This window comes from Capsicum annuum, chromosome 1, assembly GCF_002878395.1.
Source record: "Capsicum annuum cultivar UCD-10X-F1 chromosome 1, UCD10Xv1.1, whole genome shotgun sequence".
Taxonomy (NCBI): domain Eukaryota; kingdom Viridiplantae; phylum Streptophyta; class Magnoliopsida; order Solanales; family Solanaceae; genus Capsicum; species Capsicum annuum.
This window is the reverse complement of record NC_061111.1, coordinates 163,308,038-163,332,066: the sequence shown is the minus strand read 5'-3', so window position 1 is coordinate 163,332,066 and position 24,029 is coordinate 163,308,038.

The following is a 24,029-nucleotide window of genomic DNA, read 5'->3' as shown; positions in this document are numbered from 1 at the left end:
AGAATTGATATTCTTGATGAACTTAAAGTGATTGACAAATTATATGATGACTCGCATGTGTTATTATAATTATTTCATCCTCTCATGATTAAGATGATTTTCTTTGGGCTAAGTGAGTCTTTCATACATCCTGCATATTTCTTATAAATATTTATGATGATGATGTTTATACAACTGCATACACCCCTATATACTCGGTTCCTTTCCAAGGTACTGACCCACATCTTCAGATGTGGGCTGCATTTTATCAAAATATAGGTTCAAGTGCTCAGTTCCAGGTTAAATAGTGATTCTTCGGATATGCTGTTCTACATCCTCTGTTGTGGTGAGTCCTCATTTTTCGAGGACAAGAAGTCTAATGTTGGTTTCACAGAATTATTTACATTTGATAACTGAGTATGAGTTAGTTGGGGCATATCTCAATGGCTCGCTGGTTTTATTGATTCTCTTAGAGGCTTGTCAGACTAGTATAGATGTTGGGAGTTGACTAATAAGTCGTATTTTGTTATCTTTCTGAAATTCTTTTATTCTTGGATGATGATTACTCTATTGATATTTGAGGGTTATTTATGGAAACCCCATTGATTTGTGTTGAACTAAATGAAAATGTCTCAAAGGGTTAGCTTGGGGCTACTCATAGCCTCAAGCACCGTGTGACGCTCCGGGACTGATTTTCTAGGGTATTACAAATTTGGTGTCAGAGCCTAAGGTTTTAAGGTGTCCTAGAGAGACTGACAAGCCACGTTAAGTAGAGTCTTGATCATCGGTGTGTAGCGCGCCATTGATTCATGCTTTAGGAAAAAGTGTGATTCTTTTTTTCAAAAATCTATCATGCTTAAAGCATCTCTTTCTGCTATTGATTCATGCTTTCCTCTTTCAGAAATATGCCTCCACTTCGAGCGAGAAGAAATAATGATGGTCTGGGAATTCTGTGTTACCCAAGAGTTATTTTATCTCTTACCTCAAAGCTAGAAAGCTTATTTCCAAGGGGTGTATTTACTATTTGGTTAGAGTCAAAGACACTAAGTCTGAGACTCCAACTCTCCAGTCTGTTAATGTCGTCAATGAGTTTTCTGATGTCTTTCTTGATGATCTCCCATGGATACCTCCTAATAGAGAGATAGAGTTCGGGATTGATCTTCTTCCTGATACTCAGGCCATTTCTATTCCTCCTTACTGTATGGCCCCTGCAGAACTTAAGGAGTTGAAAGAGCAACTCAAAGATCTACTAGATAAGGGTTTCATAAGGCCCAGTGTTTCTCCTTGGGGTGCTCCTGTGTTGTTTGCGAGAAAGAAAGATGGCTTTTTGCATATGTGTATTGATTACCGCCAACTGAATAAAGTCACCGTAAAAAATAAGTACCCTCTTTTGAGAATAAATGATTTGTTTGACCAATTGCAAGGTGGAAGTTATTTCTTAAAGATAGACCTTCGTTCCGGCTATCATCAACTCAAAGTTAGGGAGTGTGACATCCCAAAAACCGCTTTCTGTACTCGTTATGGCCATGTTGAGTTTCTTGTTATGTGTTTCGGGTTAACTAATGCCTTAGAAGCTTTCATGGACCTCGTGAATCAAGTGTTCAGACCATATCTAGATATGTTTGTCATAGTGTTCGTCGATGATATACTGGTGTACTCCCGTAGTGAGGATGAACATTCTGATCATCTCCAAACTGTCTTGCAAATCCTTAGAGATCACAAGTTTTTTGCCAAGTTTAGTAAGTGTGAGTTTTGGCTAAGGTCAGTTGCTTTTCTAGGTCATATCATTTCTTCCGAGGGTATTAGAGTTGATCCCCAAAAGATCAAAGCTATTAGAAATTAGCCTAGACCTATTTCTCCGACAGATATCCAAAGTTTCTTGGGTTTAGCTGGCTATTACCGCCTTTTTGTTAAGGGTATCTCCTCTACAGCGTCTCCTATGACTCGGTTGACCCAAAAGAAAGTAACGTTCTTGTGGTTTGAATATTGTGAGAAGAGTTTTTAGGAGTTGAAGACTCGACTCACTTCAGCCCCTATTTTGACTTTTCTAGATGGTATTGATAGATTTGTGGTGTACTGTGATGCTTCGAGAGTTGGGCTGGGTTGCTTATTGATGCAGAAGGATAAGGTGATAGCTTATGCTTCTAGACAGTTAAAACCCTCTGAGAAAAATTACCCCATCCATGACCTTGAGTTGGCTGCTGTTGTGTTTGCTTTGAAAATCTGGAGACACTATTTGTATGGTGTCCATGTTGATGTTTTTGCTGATCATAAGAGTCTGCAGTACGTGTTTACCAAGAGAGAATTGAATCTTAGGCAAAGACGATGGTTAAAATTTTTAAAGAACTATGATATCAGTGTGCTGCACCATCTAGGCAAGGCCAATGTTGTGGCGGATGTCCTAAGTAGAGTGTCCATGGGTAATGTTTTGCATGTGGTAGAAGGTAAGAAAGAGTTGGCTCGTAATGTACATCATTTGGATAGATTGGGGGTTAGGTTGTTTGACTCTATTGAATGTAGTATAGGGGTTCAGAGTAGTTTCGAATCCTCCTTGGTTTTGGAAGTGAAGGAAAAGCAATACTTAAATGCTTGTTTGGTCAGACTGAAGGAGTCAGTCAAGGACCATAAAGTAGAGGTTTTCTCCCAAGGGGGAGATGGTGTCTTGAGATTGCAGGGTAGATTGTGTGTCCTGAATTTTGATGATCTAAGACAGAGGATTATGGCTGAAGTGCACGAGGCGCGATATTCTATTCATCCTGGTGCCACCAAGATGTACCGAGACTTGTGGGAAATCTATTGGTAGAGTGGCATGAAGAGAGATATAACAACGTTTGTAGCTAAGTGTGCAATATGCCAACAGATTAAGGTTAAATACCAAAGACCTGGTGGTATGATGCAAGAGTTTAGTATTCCCAACTGGAAGTGGGAAGAGATAAATATGGATTTTGTGATTGGTTTACCTCCTTCCTGACGCTATCATGATTCCATTTGGGTTGTGGTTGATAGGTTGACTAAGTCTTCTCATTTCTTGCCTGTTCATACTTCATATACTACTGAGGATTACGCTAGATTGTATATTCGAGAGCTAGTCAGATTGCATGGAGTTCCCTTGTCTATCATTTTGGATATGGGTACTTAGTTCACTTGGAAATTTTTAAAGCTTTTCAGAAGGGTCATTGTACCTAAGTGCTTTTGAGTTCTGCTTTTCATCCGCAGACCGATGGTCAGGCTGAGCGGACCATCCATACCTTAGAGGATATATTGAGAGCTTGTGCACTTGACTTTAAAGGAAATTGGGATGATCACTTACCGTTGATAGAGTTTTCTTACAATAATAGTTTCCACTCTAGTATTGGCATGGCTCCGTTTGAAGCCTTATATTGGAGGAAGTGTAGATCACCCATAGGTTGGTTCGAGGTGGGTGAAGCGACTATAAGTGGTCCTGATTCGGTATTTAAGGCTATGGAAAAAGTTAAGTTGATTAGAGAAAGGTTGAAAATTATGCAGATTCATCAGAAGTCGTATACGGATGTTAGAAGGAGAGAACTTGAGTTTGAAGTTGGTGACCTAGTGTATCTGAAAATTTCACCCATGAGGGGGGTGAACAGATTCGAAAAGAAGGGGATGCTTAGCCCCAGTTATGTTGGTCCTTACAAAATTCTTAGCCGTGTTAGTAAGGTAGCATATGAGGTCGAGTTGCCTTTCGAGTTGTCCTCTGTTCATCCAATATTCTATGTCTCCATGCTTAGAAAGCACATTAGCGATGCTGTGGTAGTGGATTCCTCTATAAGTGCTGACATTAAAGAAAATCTTTCTTTTGATGAGATTCCTGTTGAGATTCTTGATTTCAGTGTCCGAAGACTAAGGAACAAAGAAGTTCCCTTGGTCAAGGTGTTGTGGCAAAACCAATCTGTTGAGGGTGCAACTTGGGAAGCTGAGGCGGATATGCGATCCAAGTACCCTGACCTATTTTTCATGAACTCTGATCAAGTCGAAGGTACCGTTCTTTCCTAAATCATGCACTGTTGATAAAATTTGCAGCAGTTCAGTCGTCATTTATTATGTGTTCAGCTGTAGTTTCTTGAATTTATGCATTCTATGTTGCATTCAAAGTGTGAAACGATGTGGTGATGATTCTAACGAATGATTTCAGTTGTATGCTTTATTCCCTATCTAATAATGGCATATCTAGTGTCATTCGAGGATTAATGTTTCCTGGGGGGATGATGTAATACCCCTAGAAATTTTTCATTGAAATTTTATGCGTAAACGTGTTGGGTTCTATCTTCTTAAATGAATTATAAATTTTCCATGCGGAATGTCTTAGATTATGACCCACCATTGCGTAGAGTATCGAATAAGATTTCCAATGATATGTGGATCATGCAAAACGGACACCCGAGCGATGAGTTAAGAACATTCCGATCGAACCGTGAATAGTAGTGAACAGTAAAACGTGCAGGAAAAAGTACTGAGGCCTGACGTATTTTTGCTCTAACTTTAAACCATCATAACTCCGTGTACATAATGATCTGGGTGATCTACTATATATCAAAGGAAAGCTCTGTGAGTCCTATTTCCAATGAAATTGGTTTCATCCAATTAGTGTATTGGAGCAAAAAGTTATGGTCGATCTACTTCAACCTATCAAAAGCAAATTTTTGGGTCAACTTCAAAAGATAATAACTCTTCGTACACAATGATCTGGGTGAGATGCTATATATCAACGGAAAGATACGAGAGTCCTCTTTCTAATGAAATTGGTTTCATCCAATATGGATATCGGAGTAAAATGTTATGGTTGATCAATGTTATGGTTGATCTACATCAGACCATCAAAACAGTCCACAAAAGGACACATTCGAGAATTATTTGATTTTTAGCGGCGTTTTGATCATTCCCCTTCACCCAAAATCTGTCCAAATACTATTTTAAAGCCTATTAGAAGCATTATTTATTATATTTCATCAAATTCCCTCCAAAATAAAACGCTAAGCTCCTACATCCAACTTCAAGAACCTCCAAAGTTCACCATTAATTCTGCAAATTTATTCAAGATTCCAAGTTCCTAGTTCAAGAACTTCAAGAACCTCCAAAGTTCAGCATTAATTCTGCAAATTTATTCAAGATTCCAAGTTCCTAGTTCAAGAACTTCAAGAACCTCCAAAGTTCAGCATTAATTCTGCAAATTTATTCAAGATTCCAAGTTCCTAGTTCAAATACTCCAAGAACCATCATTCAAAGGCATGATTAAAATCTCAAAAACTAGTATCAATCTAAAGTTCATCATTCAAGGTATGTGGGGTTTTTCAACAAGAACTCTCTTTCGTTCTTGTGCACAAAAGTAATTTTATTTATAAAGGAATGATTTTTATTTGATTTTTATGAATTTGAAGCATGAACCCATATCTTATGATGATTATTATGAAATCTTGATGTTTATGATTTTGAAAGATGAATTTACATGCGTGGAGATATAAAGCATGAATCTTGAATGATATTTATCATGATTTTGATATTTGGGTCGTGAATCCCCATTGGAAATTGTGTTTTCTTTTGAGAAAGTGTGTGTTATAAGACTGTTGATGTTGAATATTTGAGATATTTTGAATAATTTGACCTTTTGATCTTAATGGAGTTGTTTTGAACTCGAGTGTGAAAGAAATCAATAACATGATTGTTTTTGATAGATGGGAAGCATGATGGCTCCCGATGTATATTTATATATTACTGACATTGTTTTATTGTGGATTATCTGTGAAATGATATGAGCTAAGTCTAGGAGAAATCTTTAACACCGTGTGAGAGGTATAAAGCGACCTTACTTCCCTAGAACTACGTGCCCCCGTAGGAGTGAGCCTGAGGATGATTTTTATAGTGATCACTACTTTGTTTGGATTTGATATTGATAGTCGTACTCAGATGGCAAGGATAGGATGGCTCGCCCCAATATGGGTTGGACGTTGGACTCCATGTGGCTCATATGGTTTATGTCAGTCATAGGATCTCCCAATGTGTGTGTGTTTCCTTGTGTCTATGGTGAATGGTGAAGTGATTTGAAAGTGGAATTGTGAAAGTTATTCTTTTGAAAGATTTAAATGATATTTACATTATGAGAATTGATATTCTTGATAAACTGAAAGTGATTGACAAATTATATGATGACTCACATGTGTTATTATACTTATTTCATCCTCTCATGATTATGATGATTTTCTTTGGGCTATGTGAGTCTTTTATACATTCTGCACATTTCTGATAAATATTTATTATGATGATGTTTATACAACTACATACACCCCCATATACTCGGTTCCTTTCTATGGTACTAACCCACATCTTCAGATGTGGGCTGTATTTTCTCGGAATATAGGTTCAGGTGCTTAGTTCAAGGTTCGACAGTGATTCTTCGGGCACGCTGTTCTACATCCTCTGTTGTGGTGAGTCCTCATGTTCCGAGGACGTGATGTCTGATGTTGGTTCCAAGAAATTATTTACATTTGATAACTTATTATGAGTCAGTTGAGGCATGTCTCAATGTCTCGCTGGTTTTATTGATTCTCTTAGAGGCTTGTCAGACTAGTATAGATGTTGGAAGTTGACTAATAAGTCGTATTTTGTTATCTTTTTGAAATTCTTTTATTCTTGGATGATGATTACTCTGTTAATATTTGAGGGTTATTTATGGAAACCCCGTTGATTTTTGTTGAACTAAATGAAAATGGCTCAAAGGGTAAGCTTGGGGCTACTCATAGCCTCAAGCACCGTGAGACGCTCCGGGACCCATTTTCCGGGGCGTTTCAAGTATGGAGCCCAGCTAGTTCTATCAGAACCTTGACTTTCCGACATAGTCACTCAGTATAAGTTATATTAGTTATATATTAGTTATCAACAACTTATGTTTTCAGTATTCAGACTCAGTAGATAGTATCGTCACGAATTTAGTTATAGTCACTCATTCATGCATGTATTATCACGTTTATGTTATTCATTTAGTTACCATTATTCATGCATCTAAACCCTTTGCATTCATTCTACCTCACTTGTATACCAGTATATTTAATCGTACTGACGTATTTGCGCTATGGTGTTTTTATACCATAGGTTTAGAAGCACGGGCTCTAAAGCATCAGTAGCATTCCAGTCTCAACAGTCAGAGTCAGCAGTGAGTCATCATCCTTCGAGTACATTATCATTACTTTATTTTTTAATTACTTAGTTTATTTTAGTAGTTGGAGTTAGTTGGGGATATGTCCCATCATTTCCATATTCAGACAGTTTAACTTTAGAGGCTTTTCAGACCATAGTATGTTCAGACAGTTTTGTTTTAGTTTGTTTTGGTATTGATATACCATACTTTCCGATGTTATGTTTTATCAGTTTTGAAGCTTATGTCCTTCCAGCCTTTATTTCCATATTTATACAGTATATTATGCAGTGCTCAGGTATAGATATCAGTCATGGGTTAGCTTGTGGTCCTTCAGGGTTATGAGCACTGTGCGGCATTCAAGGTGTCATATTCGAGGTATTACAAACTTGGTATCAGAGCCTAAGGTTCAATAGTGTCCTAGGAAGTCTAAAAACTGCATCTACTAGAGTCTTGTACATGGGTGTGTTACGTACCACATTTATGTATAGGAGGCTTGTGAGATATTTTAGGAATAATTTCCCTTCTTTTAGTATTCATGTCGTGCCAGTGAGCATAATCTCAAGTTAATCTCACAATCTAATCCTTTTCTCTTCCATTTACAGAATATGCCTCCTAGGAAGAGAACTGGAAATCAATCAGCCCCTCAGCCCAAAGATTGTTTGGGCTAACATGTCTCTCATGTAGAGTTCAGAGCTACATCCACTAGTATTGCTCAGTTAGTTTCTGCTCAAAATGAATAACCAGCTGTCATTTCGGCTAACGCAGTGGCCAATTCAGCTGCAGCCAGGATTTGAGACTTCACCCAAATGAATCCTCCATTTTTTTGGGTCTAAGTCAGATAAGGACCCTCAGGAATTCCTTGACCAGGTGTAGAAGGTTACAGATATCATGGGGGTTACTCCTAGTGAGAGTGCTGAGCTAGTTGCATATCAGTTGCAGGATATCGCTCACAATTAGTTCAAATAGTAGAAGTTAGAGAGGTTAGTTAATGTTGGATCCATAGAATTGGAGGAGTTTGTCACCGTATTCTTAGATAGATTCTTTCCCATATAGCTGAGAAAAGCTAAGGTGTTAGAATTTATCAATCTCAGGTAGGGACACATGACGGTAAAAGAGTATTCTCTTAAGTTTACTTTATTAGCCAGATATGCTCCTCATGTGGTTGCAGATGGCAGGGCCAAGATGAGTAAGTTTGTTTCTGGGGTGAATGATAGTGTGGTCAATAAGTGCATGTCCGCGATATTGAATAGTGACATAAACATAGCTAGGCTTATGACCCATGCTCAGTAGGTAGAAGAGAAAAAAATTAAGAAGAGGGAGAAGAAAAATAAAAGAGCAAGTACATGTAGTTTCAACTTTGCTCAGCCTAAGTCAGAAGGTGGAAACCATTCTTAAATCTATCCAAAGTCATCCGTTCTAGCTCCTTCCTCAGCCAGTGCTCCAACTCCTAAGTTCAGGGATAGAAATAGAGATAGGGCACGAGGCTCTAAGTCTAAGGGCAGTGTTAGCTGTGCTCGCACCTATTCTCTTTGTGAGACATTTTGCAGGAACCATCAAGGTACTTGCAGAGCTGGTAGTGATGTTTGCTTCGGATGTGGCAATCCAGGCCATAGAGTTAGAGATTGTCCCTAGTCAGGATATCAAGGTTAGCATAACTGTTCCCCAGTCCAGTCTAATCGCCCAAATTAACATGGTGCCACTTCTAGTGCTACTAGTGGGAAACTTCCAAATAGACTTTATGCTCTTCAGTCCCGACATGATTAGGAAAAGTCTTTTAATGTGGTCACTGGTACGTTACTGATAATTAATGTACATGTTTATGCTTTGCTAGATCCAGGAGCTTCCTTTTCTTTTGTTACTACATACATAGTAGTTGATTTTAGACTCAGTCCCTAAATTCTAGCAGAGCCCTTCTCAGTGTCTACCCTATGTGGGTAAAACCATCATAGCTCGATGGGTATATAGGAACTGTCCAGATATGATATTTTAGAAAGTCACTTTAGCAGATTTAGTCGAATTAGAGATGACTAATTTTGATGTCATTCTCAACATAGATTGGCTTCATTCCTGCTATGCCAAGTCGACTGCAGAAACAGAGTTGTCTAGTTTTATTTTTCGAAGGAACCTGTCTTAGAGTGGAAGGGTAGTACTTCAGCTTTCAGAGGTCAGCTTGTTTCCTATCTTTGAGCCCGAAAAATGATATCTAAGGGATATTTCTATCATCTTATTCAAGTTAAGGACACTAGTTCTTAAACTCCCTGTCTTGAATCAGTCTCATTAGTGAAGAATATTTAGATATCTTTCCCAAAGATCTTCATAGAATTCCTCCCGAAAGGGAAATAGACTTTGGCATTGATCTTCTTCTAGATACTCAGCCTATATCTATTCCACCATATAGAATGGCACTAGTAAAACTCAGAGAATTGAAAGAGCAATTGAAGAATCACTTAGACAAGGGATTCATCAGACCCAGTGTGTCCTCATGGGGCACACAATTTTATTAATGAGCAAGAAAGATGGTTCTCTTAGAATGTGCATTGATTACCATCAGCTCAATAAAGTTATGGTCAAGAACAAGTATCCACTTCCCAGAATTAACGACTTGTTTGACCAACTTCAGGGTGCCAGTTATTTCTCAAAAATGGACCTTAGATCATGCTATCATCAGATTAGAGTCAGAGAATGTAACATTTCAAAAATAGCCTTCTGTACTCGATATGGCCACTTTGAATTCCTAGTCATATCCTTTGGTCTTACCAATGCCCCAGCAACTTTCATGGACTTGATGAACCTTGTATTCAAGCAGTACTTGGACATGTTCGTCATAGTCTTCATAGATGATATTCTGTTGTATTCTCAAAGTGAGAGTGTTCATACAGAACATCTCAGAGTAGTATTGCAAACTCTCAGAAATCATAAGTTGTTCGCCAAATTTAGTAAGTATGAATTTTGGCTAAGGTTAGTAGCATTCCTTGGTCATATTATTTATGGTGATGGCATTAGATTTCATCGTTAAAATACCGAAGCGGTAAAAAACTGGCCTCGCCCTATCTCTCCATCAAATATCAGGAGTTTCTTGGGTTTGGCTGGCTATTACAGATGGTTTGTTGAGGGATTTTCATCTCTTTCATCCCCTATATCCATATTGACTCAGAAGAAAGTCTAGTTTCAGTGGTCAGATCCTTGTGAGAAGAGTTTTAGGAGTTGAAGACTCGACTTACGTAGGCTCCAGTTTTGTCTCTTTCAAATGGTTTAGATGGGTTCTTAGTATATTGTGATGAATCCTGGGTAGGTTTAGGTTGTGTCCTCATGCAGCATAGTAAGGTCATAGCCTACACCTCAAGAGAGCTTAAGCCCCATGAGAAGAATTATTCGACTCATGATCTTGAGTTAGTAGCTGTAGTTTTTGCCTTAAAGATTTGGAGGCATTATCTATAAAGTGGTCATGTAGATGTGTTCACATATCATAAAAGCCTTCAGTATGTATTCTCTCTAAAAGATCTCAATATTCGTCATAGAAGGTGGTTAGAGCTTTAGAAAGATTATGACATGAGTGTCCTTTATCATCCGGGCAAGAATGAGTAGCCAACGCTCTTAGTAGACTATCTATGGGTAGTGTTGCTCAAGTTAAGGACAGAAAGAGAAAGATAGCTGAAGAAGTCCATCAGCTTGCAAGATTAGGTGTCCGCCTAGTTGATTAGGAAGAGGGTAATTTATGGGTTCAGAGTAGTTCAAAATCATCCCTAGTTTCCAAGGTGAAAGAAAATCAGGATAGAGATCGCATTTTTGTTAAGTTGAAAGTGTCAGTCAAAGATCAGAAAGTAGAGATTTCCTCCCAAGAGGGAAATGGTGTTTTTCATTATCAGGGTCATCTATGTGTTCTAGATGTAGATGACTTAAGGCAATGAATCCTTCTAAAACAACACAGTGTGCGCTACTCTATTTATCTAGGGGCCACTAAGATACACCACAACTTGTGGGAAATATATTGGTGGAGTGGGATGAAGAAAAATGTTGCAAAGTTTGCGGCTAAGTACTCTATGTGTCAGCAGGTTAAGATAAAGCATCAAAAGCCTAGTGGGTCCATGCAGGAGTTCAATATTCCTACTTAGAAGTGGAATGAAGTGAACATGGACTTCGTGATAGGTTTGTCTTATAGTCGTCATCAACATGATTCAGTTTGGTTCATTGTTGATAGAATTACCAAGTCATCTCATTTCATTCTAGTCCATACCTTTTATTTAGCCAATGATTATGCCAAACTCTATCTCAGGGAGTTGGTTAGATTGCATAGTGTTTCGTTGTCCATTGTCTCAGATTGAGGTACCCAGTTCACCTTTTATTTCTGGAAAGCATTCTAAAAGGGTCTTAGTACCCGATTTCACCTCAGTATAACCTTTCATCCTCAAATAGATGGTCAAGCAGAAAGGACCATTCAGACCTTGGGAGATATGCTAAGGGCATGTGTAATTGATTTCAAAGGTAGTTGGGATGACCATTTTTCTTTGATTGAGTTTGCATACAACAAAAACTATCATTCTAGTATTTAGATGGATCCTTTTGAATCTCTCTATAGTAGGAGATACAGATCTCTATTCGGTTGGTTTGAAGTTAGTGAGGTCTCAGTTATAGGGCCTTAGTTAGTATTCAATGCCTTATAAAAAGTCCAGTTGAACAGAGAAAGACTCCAGGATTCTCAGAGCCGATAGAAGTCTTACGCAGATATGCTCAGAAAAGATCTCGAGTTTGAGATTGGTGATCATGTATACCTAAAAATCTCTCCCAATAAGGGTGTAAAGAGATTCGGTAAGAAGGGAAAGCTCATTCCTCAATATATCGGTTTCTTCAAAATTCTCAGTTTCTTAGGCAAGGTGGCTTATGAGCTCGAATTACCTTTTGATCTAGGCTCAGTCCATCCAGTGTTCTATGTCTTGTTGCTAAAGAAGTGCATAGGTGAACCAGCCAATGTATTACCTATAGAAGGCATAGGTATTCAGAATAATCTTTCTTTTGAAGAGATTCCATTCGAAATCCTTGACTACCAGACTCACAGACTGAGGAACAAGGAAGTTCCTCTAGTCAAAATTCTTTGGCGGAATCAGTCCGTTGAGGGAGCTACTTGGGAAGCATTAGTAGACATGCAAATCAAGTATCCTCACCTCTTCTCCACTAATTCAAACTCAGCCTAAGGTAATAGCTTTTCTTAAAGCTTATTCATGTTTCATGTACAAATTTCAGTTACAACTTGACATTCATTTTCATGCTCAGATTCTTATTATAAACTCGGTATTAAATTACCATTGTATATCCAATCATATGTTCATGCATTATGTATGTCACATATTTATACATTAGATATGTATCCTCATTATGAGAAACTTAGCTTATCAGAAATCTTAGTCATGCATTCATGAATCAGTTACGCATGCATAAGATAAGCATGTTCAGTATGATATATTTAGTTTATCAGTCATGTCAGTCATGTAATCAAGTCTCATATGTGCTTATCATTTTCCCCCTCACGGTTAGTTTTATTTGAGGACGAATGTTCCGAAGGGGGAGATATTGTAAGGCCCCATAAAATTTCTAAGCTTAATTCAGTCCTTTAAGCCTGTCAAGGGGTCCCAAACTCAGAAAAATCTAGCTAAGTTTCTATACTTAGCATATTTTTGGCCTTTGAAAGTTGGAAATATGATTTCTCTACCTTAATGTCCTTTAATGGTCCGTATGTTTGTTAATTCATGATCAGAGAGGTCAATAGGTGTTTTCGGACAAGTTTCAGATTTTTTCAACCACGATTAGATCATGTTTGGTGTCCCAAAATAGTGGAACAATGTGATCTTGGAGTGCCGCATCGCCCATCGCGTTGGTTAACATTATTGCAGGGACTACCAGTGAAACTACTGAGGCTTGGTATGATCATGGCATGATGCATCAAGTATCACGTCGATGCCCAATTTAAGTCATTAAATATCCGCATTTTTATGTGAAAAAGGGTTAATTTGCCACCCCTATATAAACACTATAACACTTAATTCAGCTATTTTTCACCTAAAATATACTACTTTCTCTAAATTTTCCTCAATAACAAGTTTAGGGTTTTCAATTGGGGATTTAAATTAAACGAAATTCCACCATCAAAATTCATAGAATCAAGAACTAAGGTATGCATAGTGTTCATTCATGGATTCCTTCCATCTATGAAGTTCAAGAATCAAGTTTTAAAACATTTATTGTGAATATTTTGTTGTGGGTTGTTTATGTTCATGAGATTATGATGATGTGATTCCCAAGATGGAATTTTTATGTGCTCTTACTGAAACTATGTTAATGTGTGGCTTAAAATCTATAAGTTTAGTCTATTCATGGAGTTTTGAAGTGATAATTTTGATGATTATGCCTATGGCTTAAGTTGTGCATGTAAGGTGTTTGATAAAATGCCTAAGGGACTAGACATTATGCATCATAGCTCAATTGTGACCGAAATGATAAGTACATGCTTTACCCTTATGATCATAATGACTTCTATGATATTGTTGTGCATTATAAATGTTTTATAAAATGCTCATGAGACTTGTTGATAAAATTATGACATGTTTATATGTTTTCCCATTCGTGTAAAAGATTATGATAACCATGTACTTCATGAAATCCCTAACTTATTATATTATGGATTGTTGATATTGGTCATGTATTCAAGAATATCATGCCTTGTTAGTTTTCTTCTATCGATTCATAGGGGTACTTGTACCTGATAATTTAGTTGTGTGCCTAGAGCCAGTGTCATGTTTTCACGATATCCTCAGTCAAGCCATGTTCAGTAGAATTCAGTCAGTCATGTGACTCAGGAAAACTCAGTAATCCCAGTAATCTCAATAGTATTCCGTCAGTCAATGGAACTCAAAGAACTCAGTCCAGTTCAGTTCAGTTAATCATGTTCAGTGTCTATTCAGATGGGAGTAGGATTTAGCACCGAGTGAATCCAAGGATGAGGACACACACTGGTAGTTGAGGGTGTGTTCCTTAGAAGCAATCCTTGCATTCTAGAACTATGTAGCCAGCATTGGTTGAGAAATCAACACTAACAGGGGAGGGTTGATGAGGTGGATAAACACTGTCAGATGAGGGTCCCACCATTCTCTTTTAGGGACACTGTCAGATGAGGGTCACCCACAGCCTGTCTTACCAGTGGCGCGGTATTGACACCCTTCCAATTAGGGTTTCAAATTGAATCCCAATTCTTTATAATGCATTATTTGGGGCTGGTCAGTTAGATGAATACTTCTCACATTTATAGTGTCAGCCTCAGTCTTAGGAATAGAACCCAGATAGTTCTACAGAATTCAGAACTTTCAGCTATAGTAAATTTAATACAGTACGAAACCCAGCTAGTTCCATTAGAACCTAGACTCTTAGACACTGTCGCTCAGTATTAATTATATCAGTTATCAGTAACTCATTTTATCAGTATTCAGACTCAATATCAGAATCATTGTGAATTAAGTTATAGTCACTCATTCATACATGTATTCTCTTGTTCATATTATACAGTAAGTTAGCATTGTTCATACATCTAAACCCTTTGCATTCATCCTACCTCACTTGCATACCATTACATTTAATCGTACTAACGCATTTGCGCTATGGTGTTTTTATACCATAGGTTTAGAAGTACGAGCTTTAGAGCATCAGTAGCATTCCATTCTCAGAAGTCAGAGTCAACAGTGAGTCCTCATCCTTTGAAGACATGATCATTACTTTATTTCTTCATTATTTAATTTATTTTAGTAGTTGGAGTTAGTTGGGGATATGTCCCATCAACTCCTTATTCAGACAGTTCAGTTTTAGAGGTTTTTCAGACCACAGTATGTTCAAACAGTTTTGTTTCAGTTTGTTTGGTATTGATATATCATACTTTCAGATGATATGTTTTATCAGTTTTGAACCTTATGGCCTTTCAGCCTTTATTTCTGTGTTTATACAGTTTATTATGCAATGCTCAGTTACAAATATCAATCATGGGTTAGATTGTGGTTCTTCAAGGTCATGAGCACCGTTTGGCATTTCGGGTGTCAGATTTGGGGCGTTACATTACATGACACTTATACACTTAAAATCTTATCTATCAATATGCTACCAAGGGGTTCTTCTTAATCTTATATACCTAATGCTCTTCTCTACTTAATGACTCAACCACAATTCATAGTTTTAACGCTATTTATCATGTATATAAATTACAATTATCCACTCATTTTTCCCATAAGTATCCAATATAAGCTATTGCACACATCAAATCAAGCCTACTAGCTTACTTCCATAATTCTCATATCACTATCCTCGAGTTAATATTCTTATCACCACGATCCATATCTGAAGTTCAAACCTTTTGTCTAGCATCAACTATGTACCACCGATGAAGCATGCCACATACTATATTATTCCATCAAATTAGGAAATCAACCCAAATTCCTTATATCATGTAACTACAAACTACAAGCACATCCCCTCCACGACATTACTACTACACCTCAGAATCTACTACATACCTTCTCACATGCCGTACTAGTTCAACACTACTAGAGAAAAGAGAATCAAGGGGAGTAAAGTTACATAATAAGGATAGTTTATCTTAATCTCATAACATAACCCATACGATCTATTAGCATATTCCACCTTCTGACATTATATCTACTTACCCATGCATGTATCAAAACTACCTCCAAAATTCCATAAACACCAATGATTATCTACTCATAACATATTGGCTAATCTACCTCATTCTATTCACAACCTATAAATGATTTCAACAATAATTATAACTATTCATTCGAAGCTCCTTCTCTATTTTAAATAAATAATAATCATAGCCAATCACTTCCTACACATTCTACCATATAATCTACAAATCTTACTACAATATTGTCAATCCCCATAAAAGAGAAAACCACCCATCAGTCAAAAGTTGTACAATTAAAACTAACTTTTTTATGAAAAAGTTACCCTCATCCTGACTTCTAAACTTATGACTTCATGTCACTAAATTCATGACCATATTAGTACTAACAGGTTATGACACCTTAAAATTTATTGCTACTCAAGTGGAAATACTATTCCAACATTTTGCTACATATCTCTTCCCATAAGCATGACATCTGCAACAAGGATTTTGAAAGGGAGTGAATACACTTTATACCTCAGGATCAAACCCATGATTTATATAATTAGAGGTATACACTTGAATCTAGACACTCTGAAGCACTAACAGAATTCTCTTAAGTCCTTGTGCTATTTTATAATATTCTTGGGATAATACAAATAGAAAGGACCACATTATTTGGACTCTAAGCTTTTGCACTTATATCGCTTCAACAATGAGGCATGACCCATTAAATTTGAGCAAAGAAGGAATTTGGATAACTTTTGTATAGACAACGTTAAAGCATGAAATATGGTTTGTAAGAATGGGAAACCTCTCCTAAATTCCCGGTAGCCTCCTGATTATAAATAAGGTGTACAGAGCACTGTAAGAAATACTCTACTAGACATGGTTTCGTAGATATCCTAGGACCATGAACAATGCTCTGGTACCAAGCTTGTCATGACCCGATCCAAGGCCTTGGCCACGATGGGCATCTTGAACCACGAAGGCCCGAGAGACCCCTTAGCATACTATCATAAGCATAATTATATACAAATCAAAGTATGGAAGATGTAATACAATTTAAGTTGATATTATGATCAAAACATTTCAATAAGATTATGAGAATACAATACTCAAATTTCATCTTTGAAGCCTCTACTGAAAACTAACTTTCTAGGTCGAGACAAGGGTCCCGGCTGGACCATAAATTGAAAGGTTCAACATATAAATAAATACCCTTCCAAAAGATGGATGGCTTACTAAATCTATCATATCCCAAGTATTTTACTGATGAACTAGGCCATGGGTCTATGCCTCATAACCTATAGGGGAAGAGGGTCAATACTTGGAAGGTACTGGTATGTAGAACAACTCAAAAATAACATATATTTCATGTAACATAATTGAGAGCATTGTAAAAAAAATACATCATAATATATATATATATATATATATATATATGTATATATATAAATGGGAATACTATGAAAAATATTTAATTCATGCTTGTAAAATGTTGACTCAACTTTTAGCTTTAGTTATGAGCTAGATGGTACACCCTACGACTTACTACCCACGGGCTATATGAGTCCATCATTAACTCATCGGTCAAGCATCCAATCTAAGTTTTCCAAAAATATTAAACTATTATGAAAGAGTATTCCCAACTTACCATACCATGTCATCGCACTTATCGAATAACATATGATAAAATCCATATTAGCAAAACCTAATTTTGGAATACAATTTTTTGAACTTGTGCCTTCTTTGGATAACCATCTAACTCTATTTAAACCTATTTTTATCCATTTAAAATATTCATATTACTTTAGACTGTAATGTCCCAAGAGTACACCCTGGGTGTCACACGGTGCTTACAGTCCCGAGGGATCACAAGCTAACTCATGAGCTGGTACCTACTGTGAGCATTGAATAACAACAAAATAAATGTGGAAGAACAACTAATTAGCCATAAGGTTTTATCAACTGAATCAGTACTAAAATATGAATCTGAAGAAAATAACTATTTGAATATGATAAACTGCTGAAAAATTGAATAACTAACTAACATGTCCGAAAGCCTCTAAACTTAACTAAATATAAGTTGATGGGACAGGCCCCAACTAACCATTAAACTGAAAGCATGAAACAAAATAATTTTTATTAAAATATGATGACTCACCACTGCTACTATTGTTAGTCTGATAAGTCTAAGCACAATTCGAAAACTGGGCGTCCGAACCTATGATATTATACATCATAGCGAAAAAGAAAAAATATGCTATCAGTACTTTGAATGTACTGGTATGATAAATGAGGTAGGCTAATATGCATGGTTTCATGAACATTGATAAATAATTGTTTGAATATGTATGTATAACATAAGGTATTGAATAGAATGCATGAAATCTGAAGTTATGAAGAATATGTAAAATCTGTAAATACTGAGGATGTAAGACCAAGCATGTAACATGAACTAACTAAGATCTATTAACAAAAATACTAAAATAACTGAAATAACTAATATTTGTAAGGTTGGTTCAAACAAAATTGAGGCTAAGTGTCTGAACTAATTATTGGACTGAAACTGTAGCTGAGACTATGGGAGGTATCATCTAACCGAATGCCCCAATCTAAGCAAATTAGGGTCCAAACTGTAACCCCAGTTGGAAGGGTGTTAGTACCATGCCATGGGTACTAACGCTGGCTGTATAGATCTACTAAACTAGTATACTGTATGGTCTCGAAGGACTAAGGTGTCAAGCCTAATCTATGGGTGACCCCTGCGAGATAGTCAAGACTAAACTGATGGGTGACTTCTCATATCCTATGCTGGTTACATTTCTGGAGTATAGGGATTGCTACTAACGACTCTGCCTATCTGACGGGGAAGCTGTCTTTCCTGCACTCTCTTGTGCTAAGTCCTACTCCCAATTGAATCACACTGGATGCTAAACTATTCTAAATTTAACTAACTGATCTAGTAATTCTCATAATATATTTTGAAGTTATCCTGAAGATACTGAGATGAGACTAAGCAAATAGCTATGGTTTTCGAGTATTCAATACCCAAGAATCAAAAGAAAAAATAGTTAACATGATACATAAGCTTAAAGGACATAACATCTAAGCCTCTATCAAATCTTCAGTCTTGTAGGCATTTTATCAAATACTTGTAGTTCATAGTTTATTCAAATCATGGGAATGTTATGGGACTTGTAGTAATAGCCTGAATTCAACATGAATAGTACTAAATTATGATTTAATTCAATGAATGAATACATTAAAATGTGAAGAATTGAATAACAACAATAATTTTATTTATACATGGTATAAAATCTAGTTCATGGAGATTCATGGGTGAAATCAAAATCTAAAATCAAAATAACTTGAAAGGATCATAATTTTTGCAATTAAAACCGGATACTTGGACTCCATGGGTGAAATAAACCCATGGATGAACATCTAACATACCTGGATTAATGAATTTGAGAGGATTGAAGGCAAGATTTCTTGAGATTTCATCTTGTATTTGAGAGCTAGGGTTTTAATGGAGAGAAATTTGATGAATAATGAGCATATTTTGCTCGATTTAAAGATTAATCTTCTAGTTACACGATTTGGGGGCTTGGTGAAAGAAAAGATTGCCCTTGTTATTTAAATCCCATAACTGGAATGCTGATTAAGGCTCACCGCGATGCAGTGAGTGGGTCATAGCGATACCCACCACGACGCTCTCTAGATCATGATAATTGTTGTTGTAGGGTTCACCGTGATACGGTGGAACCATGGTGACCTTCTGGAAATTGACAAATGCTAAAATAGCCTTCATTAGGATATGATGAAATGCTCATCGCGATACTCACCATGATGCGGCCTAATCGCGGTGAGCTACTATTTTTCTAATTAGAATGCGGTCCAATCCCCATTTGAAAATCCCAAAACTTTACTAAATTAAGCTATTTTCTAGCTTATCAGTATTAAAAGTACGTACTAAGGATTGGGATGGGCTAAAAATATTCTGGGTATCACAAAGACATTCTTTTCTTTTATATTAAGGGCATTCCATAATAGCTATCTGCATACCTAGACTTGTAAGCCATATCATATCAAATTATGTCCATATCCTACTAGAAGTGTGACTATGAATATCAACGTGTGTGCAGGTGTAGCAAAGGATCATCCAAGGAAGAGAAATATTAAGGCACGAAAACAGCCTAAATAGCACACTAAGTCACCCATATGTTATATGTTACATTTGCTACATTAGAAGGGCGTAACTTTCATTAAGGGCCTTTTGGACTTTTCATTTTTTATGTGTAATAGACTATATATAGTTTAATATTAGGGTTTTGCTTCTTTATTTGATTATTGTTGTAAGTCTTTAACCTTTAAACACGAAGTCCTCTCTTCTATGAGGCAAAACCAAAATTAGGTCACAAGTGTGGATATCACTTGTGTTGCAATTGTTGGCTTCAAACATTGGTGCTAGAGGAGGTAATATTTCTCTGGTGTCTTCGTAGGATATTGGTGATAATTTTTATAGGTTTCAAGGGTCATTAGGTTTGACATATCTTAGGGTTCTTGCAGTCTATACACTCTTTTGTCAATCTATTTATCCTATATATTTCTACCCATTTGTGTTCTTGTGTTGTCAATTTGAAACCGTGTTATGTATTATTGTGTGTTATAGTTTATAGACTGTTTGTGCCTTGTTTGGACCATTTCGTATCATTTGGTAATAAGAGCAAGGCTGGTTGTGTTCCTATAATACAAATCTTGGTCTCTCTTAGTTAAAAAATGAAAAAAAGAGTTGAAGTGTTCTTGTTCTTGGCTGAGGCATCCTTCTTGTTGTTGTTGTTTTTGGACGAGAATAGTGTCTAGATTTGGGTGTGTTTTTGTTGTCTTAGTAGTTTCTTGTGTTAATTTTTTGTCCACTAGCACATCTTGAGTACAAGTCCAAGATTTGAGCTCTTGACAAATTTTTTTTGAAGGTTGTGGACGACCTTCTTTTTCAAAATCATGTTAATGGCCACCAAGATTTAAAAATCACATGATAGAGTTCTTGTCTCAAACACATATGAAACTTATGCAAATCATTATCTTTTCAAGACTTTAACATATGGTGGAAAATTCTCACATAAAACACATACAATTCTTCATTAGGAATCAAAAGCCTTTTTGAATAAGTATCACCTCTTTGAAAACATGAACAATAAGAAAGAACTATTGATAAAGAGGAATTTATAACTGGAGAAATATAATCTTTTATAAAGCAGCCCCCCAACATTAGTCATACTTAATTCTCATGATCTAAAAGGGTTTTATAACTCATTCTCTCAAACCCATTTAATAATTCATAATATGTTAAGACAATAAATTTCATCATGGTAGTGCCAAATTAACAAATCATACTCATAAATCACTTTTCAAAACTCATATCATATATGCAGATGATTATAGTTCATGTTCATGGAAAACCCCCTAGAAATTTTATAATATCATCAAAAATGATTGTGTGATGCGTGCTCTTCAATCGATTTACAAATCCCATTACATATACATACATATACATATTTAAAACTTGTTAAAAACATTAAACTTATTCCAATGATAGTTAGGATAGTCCCACATACCTTTTGACAGAGAAAAATCAAAGAGACATAGAGAAATTGGCCCTTGGAGATTAAAATCCTCAAACCCTAGGTAGTTTCTTCTCTCTTTCTTATGTATTTATATTTAGGGATTTATTGAGGTGTTATAACTTTTTAGGACCGTTTAATCATCCAAAAAGTATAAAGGACGGTTTGGGGATGTGAAAAGACACCTTTACGCTTAAAATTACTCAAAATGTAACACTTTTTGACACTTGGGAAAGGCTTGGCGGTGCAAGGTAAAGCAAACCATAGGTTTTGCGGTGCAAGGACAAAGAAAACCTCAGAGTTTGCGGCACAAGGACAAAGCGGATTTGAGACAGTGCCTCACTAAAATAATCATAACTTTTGACTAAGAACTCGAATTGTCGAGCGGTCAGTTGCATTGGAAAGAGGACTTAAAGAGATTTAATTTTTTGTATAATGGATCACATAAATACTTATATTCTAGGAGTAATGTTCATTGGTAGTCAATCCGAGAAAAATATCATCAACTAAAACTCAACCGGTAAGAAAGTGCTCAACTTAACTTTGAACTAGAAAAGATGGGTCAAACCTTACCCCAAAAAAGCGAGGTGTTACAATAAATAAGAATACAATTAAGATAAATTATAATATCTAGGCGTGAACTTCTCCATGCCAATATTATATTTTTTTCCCAGTTGAATCTACAACACGAGACACTTGCTGCAATACATGATCACAAGATGAGGGAGTGCAGTACATTTTCTTGAAAAATTAGTCTTTCATAGTGAAATAACAATGAATTACAATGTTTACAAAAAGGGAATGAAGAATTTGTGACTGTAGAAGAAAATTTAAAACTAATGTTTTTTTCTTCCATCTTTTCTCCACAACACACTTTTTTCATACCACCACGAGTAGTTACCTTGATGAAGAGGTGATGTAGATTCAACTATTTTCCCCACCATAATATGTATCATGCTCTGGATTCTTACACCTTGATGGAACATCTTTAAAGTATCCAAGAACACTTTTAGATTATCCGCAATGTTATTATATATAGTCATAGGGGTGGATATGAGCTATAATTTGAAGGTGTGATTCTGTATAGCACAAGACTTTTTTCAGCATAAGATGATGTTATTTTTAGAACAATCATTAATTAAGCTTTTATAAGAAGTAAAAAATAAGTGAGGATAATGGAGTTAGTGTATTTGTATCACCATGATAATAACATTAAAATAACTAAATTAAGAACTTGTTTTTCTATATTATTGGAGTACTAAATTTGACTAATCAAACATAAATATATTGAAATAAAAGAAATCTCTTTAATTAAATATTCTTTTATTTTATTATTTTAAAGAAAATTTTCCTCCATTTAAAAGCTAGTATAAAATCTATAAAGTGGATAGAGTCAACATTATAGAAAGAAAATTGATAAAGCGAAGCTATTTATTTCTCTCTATTTTAAGATATTTTGCATGATGCAATTAGAGTTGAATAACACAAGCAGTGCACGTGTCCAAAGACTAGTTAGTAAAAAGAATAAAACTGTTAGAAAATTAAATATATGCTAATTGATAAAATATAAGAAGATTCAGCTAATTGGAATCATTTACAAATAGTAATACTTTAGTATTTAGTAAAGCTCAATGAAACTTCAAGTAGTAATTCAAAGCCAAATCATTAAATCAATAAGAAATACAATTTAGATAAATTATGATATCTATAAAGTGAACTTTGCTATGACAATATCATATTTTCTACTCAGTTGATGTTAGAACATGAGAGGCTTGATACAATACATGATCACAAGTTGAGGGAGTGCAGTATGTTTTCTTGAAAAACTAGAGTATTTCATTGTTAAATAACATTGAATTACAATTTTTTTCAAAGAAGGAATGAAGAATTAGTGACTGTAGAAGGGCAATTTAAAACTAGTGTTATTTTCCTTCATTTTTTCTCCTCCATAATCTTTTTCATACCACCATGAATGGTTACCTCGATAAAGAGATGATGTAGTTTTAACTTTTTCATTCTCCACAGTAGGGTTTTTAAATTTAGTTATCATGCCTTGATGATACATCTTTAAAGTATCCATAAACACTTTGGTATTGTCCGCATACCATTATATATAGACGTGTGAGGTGCATACTGGTGATAATTTGAGGGTGCGACTTTGGATTTTTTTTTATACATAGATAATGTCGTTTTGACATGAATCCTTAATTAAGTTGTATAATAAGTAAAAAAATATTTGAGTAAGTGAGGATTAATTGAATTAGTGTATTTGTATCACCAATAAAATATCAGTGAAATAACTGAATAAAAGGCTTGATTTTCTATATTTGTTGGTGTACTAACTTTGATTAATCAAACATGAAAATATTAAAATAAAATAAATCTTTCTAATTAAATATTTTCATCTTAGTCTTGTAAGAAAAAATGTTACTCCATTTAAAAGCTAGTATAAATCTATAAAGTGGATAACGTCAATAGTAAAGAAAGAAAATCGCTAAAGCATAGCTATTTATGTTGCTCTTTATTTAAAGATATATTACATGATGCAACTAACATTGGATAGCGCATGCAATACACGTGTCCAAAAACTAGTGAGAAAAAAATATAAAACTATTAT